The sequence below is a fragment of the Salmo trutta genome, unplaced genomic scaffold (genome assembly GCF_901001165.1).
Source record: "Salmo trutta unplaced genomic scaffold, fSalTru1.1, whole genome shotgun sequence".
Classification (NCBI taxonomy): Eukaryota; Metazoa; Chordata; class Actinopteri; order Salmoniformes; family Salmonidae; genus Salmo; species Salmo trutta.
In genome coordinates, this window is record NW_021822713.1 from 274479 (window position 1) to 279021 (window position 4543).

A 4543-nucleotide genomic window follows, 5' to 3' on the forward strand; every position below is an offset into this window, starting at 1 on the left:
AGTCTGGACACACCTCCATCTGCAGTCTGGACACACCTCCATCTGCAGTCTGGACACCCATCCATCTGCAGTCTGGACACCCCTCCATCTGCAGCCTGGACACCCCTCTATCTGTAGTCTGGACACACCTCTATCTGCAGTCTGGACACACCTCCATCTGCAGTCTGGACAGCCCTCTATCTGCAGTCTAGACACACCTCCATCTGCAGTCTGGACACACCCCCATCTGAAGTCTGGACACACCCCCATCTGAAGTCTCCGCCCCCTACCTGTCCTTAATTGTCGGACCCCCCCACCCCTCAACGCTTCCTCTGTTTTCCATGGACACGCATGAATGTGCATGTGCCTGCATGCACGCTAATCCACACAAACAAATGCAAACACACACACACACGTGTGCATGCACACACACACACACACACACACACACACACACACACACACACACACACACACACACACACACACACACACACACACACACACACACACACACACACACACACAGGGAATGGTCTGTCCTGAAGCCTAGGGCACTAGCGTCATGCTAGCATTGACTGAGGAAGCTGTATCAGGCAGTAACACCTTTATGAAGTGACAAAACAGCAGTAACACCTTTATGAAGTGATAAAACAGCAGTAACACCTTTATGAAGTGACAAAACAGCAGTAACACCTTTATGAAGTGACAAAACAGCAGTAACACCTTTATGAAGTGACAAAACAGCAGTAACACCATTATGAAGTGACAAAACAGCAGTAACACCTTTATGAAGTGACAAAACAGCAGTAACACCTTTACGAAGTGACAAAACAGCAGTAACACCTTTATGAAGTGACAAAACAGCAGTAACACCTTTATGAAGTGACAAAACAGCAGTAACACCTTTATGAAGTGACAAAACAGCAGTAACACCATTATGAAGTGACAAAACAGCAGTAACACCTTTATGAAGTGACAAAACAGCAGTAACACCTTTACGAAGTGACAAAACAGCAGTAACACCTTTACGAAGTGACAAAACAGCAGTAACACCTTTATGAAGTGACAAAACAGCAGTAACACCTTTATGAAGTGACAAAACAGCAGTAACACCTTTACGAAGTGACAAAACAACAGTAACACCATTATGAAGTGACAAAACAGCAGTAACACCTTTACGAAGTGACAAAACAACAGTAACACCATTACGAAGTGACAAAACAGCAGTAACACCTTTATGAAGTGACAAAACAGCAGTAACACCTTTACGAAGTGACAAAACAGCAGTAACACCATTATGAAGTGACAAAATAGCAGTAACACCACTATGAAGTGACAGAACAGCAGTAACACCACTATGAAGTGACAAAACAGCAGTAACACCTTTATGAAGTGACAAAACAGCAGTAACACCTTTATGAAGTGACAAAACAGCAGTAACACCATTATGAAGTAACAAAACAGCAGTAACACCTTTATGAAGTGACAAAACAGCAGTAAGTTTTATATGATTCACAGCACTTTGTATTTTATATGATTCACAGCACTTTGTATTTTATATGATTCACATCACTGTCTTTTATATGATTCCCAGAACTGTCTTTTATATGATTCACAGCAGTTTGTATTTTATATGATTCACAGAACTGTCTTTTATATGATTCCCAGAACTGTCTTTTATATGATTCACAGCACTTTGTATTTTATATGATTCACAGAATTGTCTTTTATATGATTCCCAGCAGTGTAAACAGGCAGTAAAGAGGATTTATTTTTGATAATCCTAGGTGAATGTTAGCCTGGGTACCCAGACCTGTTTGTGCTGTCATTCCACTCCTTGCCACTCTTTGTCAAATCCCAATGAGTGGCAAGGATACGGAATAACAGCACAAACAGGTCTGGGTAGCCAGGCTAGGTAAAGCTAATGTCACAGTGAAATCTCATTCTCATGTCTAGACGCCCAGATTCCTGCAGTACTAATCATTCCTTTTATTGTTATTATTATACATGGTGAAATGTGACATGTTACGTGATTTCATCTCCGATATTTATTTTAATGTGTATTTCTTTCTTTCTTTTGTCTCTGAATTTAACGTTTACGTTGAAAATGTCAAAGATAAAATAGTGAACGCGGTAGACATGCAACAAAACATAAACCGTCTGTACATATCTATAACTGGATGGAGGGTTTAAATTACATTTATAAATTACATGTATTAATTTACATTTATAAATTACATTTATAAATTACATTTATTAAATTACATTTATAAATTACATGTATTATATCTCATGGGATTGTTTGGGGATGAGTCTGAGAATATGTAACTCTTCCATCTAATACCCATAGTGCTATAAATTTGATTGTTATTTGATTACAATATCCAAAATACCTGTTATAATTCAGCTGTATTACCTCAATAAAGCACAACTCAAACTTGGACAGCCTAATATTTTAACTTGGAACAACGAACAAACTATAATCAGTAGAACACTAGAGGTGACCTGATTCTACAGAGCTGGTGTCAGAACACTAGAGGTGACCTGATTCTTCAGAGCTGGTGTCAGATCACTAGAGGTGACCTGATTCTACAGAGCTGGTGTCAAAACACTAGAGGTGACCTGATTCTACAGAGCTGGTGACAGTAAACACTAGAGGTGACCTGAATCTACAGAGCTGGTGTCAGAACACTAGAGGTGACCTGATTCTACAGAGCTGGTGTCAGAACACTAGAGGTGACCTGATTCTACAGAGCTGGTGTCAGAACACTAGAGGTGACCTGATTCTACAGAGCTGGTGTCAGAACACTAGAGGTGACCTGATTCTACAGAGCTGGTGTCAGAACACTACAGGTGACCTGATTCTACAGAGCTGGTGTCAGAACACTAGAGGTGACCTGATTCTACAGAGCTGGTGTCAGAAAACTAGAGGTGACCTGAATCTACAGAGCTGGTGTCAGTAAACACTAGAGGTGACCTGATTCTACAGAGCTGGTGTCAGAAAACTAGAGGTGACCTGATTCTACAGAGCTGGTGTCAGAAAACTAGAGGTGACCTGATTCTACAGAGCTGGTGTCAGAACACTAGAGGTGACCTGATTCTACAGAGCTGGTGTCAGACCACTAGAGGTGACCTGATTCTACAGAGCTGGTGTCAGTAAACACTAGAGGTGACCTGATTCTACAGAGCTGGTGTCAGAACACTAGAGGTGACCTGATTCTACAGAGCTGGTGTCAGAACACTAGAGGTGACCTGATTCTACAGAGCTGGTGTCAGAATACTAGAGGTGACCTGATTCTACAGAGCTGGTGTCAGAACACTAGAGGTGACCTGATTCTACAGAGCTGGTGTCAGACCACTAGAGGTGACCTGATTCTACAGAGCTGGTGTCAGATCACTAGAGGTGACCTGATTCTACAGAGCTGGTGTCAGTAAACACTAGAGGTGACCTGATTCTACAGAGCTGGTGTCAGAAAACTAGAGGTGACCTGATTCTACAGAGCTGGTGTCAGATCACTAGAGGTGACCTGATTCTACAGAGCTGGTGTCAGAACACTAGAGGTGACCTGATTCTACAGAGCTGGTGTCAGTAAACACTAGAGGTGACCTGATTCTACAGAGCTGGTGTCAGAACACTAGAGGTGACCTGATTCTACAGAGCTGGTGTCAGAGCACTAGAGGTGACCTGATTCTACAGAGCTGGTGTCAGTAAACACTAGAGGTGACCTGATTCTACAGAGCTGGTGTCAGAACACTAGAGGTGACCTGATTCTACAGAGCTGGTGTCAGAACACTAGAGTTGACCTGATTCTACAGAGCTGGTGTCAGAACACTAGAGGTGACCTGATTCTACAGAGCTGGTGTCAGTAAACACTAGAGGTGACCTGATTCTACAGAGCTGGTGTCAGAACACTAGAGGTGACCTGATTCTACAGAGCTGGTGTCAGAGCACTAGAGGTGACCTGATTCTACAGAGCTGGTGTCAGTAAACACTAGAGGTGACCTGATTCTACAGAGCTGGTGTCAGAACACTAGAGGTGACCTGATTCTACAGAGCTGGTGTCAGAACACTAGAGGTGACCTGATTCTACAGAGCTGGTGTCAGAACACTAGAGGTGACCTGATTCTACAGAGCTGGTGTCAGATCACTAGAGGTGACCTGATTCTACAGAGCTGGTGTCAGAATACTAGAGGTGACCTGATTCTACAGAGCTGGTGTCAGAAAACACTAGAGGTGACCTGATTCTACAGAGCTGGTGTCAGTAAACACTAGAGGTGACCTGATTCTACAGAGCTGGTGTCAGAACACTAGAGGTGACCTGATTCTACAGAGCTGGTGTCAGTAAACACTAGAGGTGACCTGATTCTACAGAGCTGGTGTCAGTAAACACTAGAGGTGACCTGATTCTACAGAGCTGGTGTCAGAACACTAGAGGTGACCTGATTCTACAGAGCTGGTGTCAGAACACTAGAGGTGACCTGATTCTACAGAGCTGGTGTCAGAACACTAGAGGTGACCTGATTCTACAGAGCTGGTGTCAGAACACTAGAGGTGACCTGA

At 43.1% G+C, this 4543-nt stretch overlaps 1 protein-coding gene across 1 annotated transcript in view; it reads left to right on the forward strand.

Annotated features, from left to right (window-relative positions):
- LOC115183973 (multidrug resistance-associated protein 9) overlaps positions 1–2423 on the forward strand; it is a gene marked incomplete in the record, with an annotated part of 116097 nt that extends 113674 nt beyond the window's left edge. Inside the window, 1 exon segment of the mRNA XM_029744959.1 lies at positions 1–2423. This exon segment is cut by the window's left edge and continues 718 nt beyond it.
- Positions 2424–4543: the final 2120 nt, after the last annotated feature.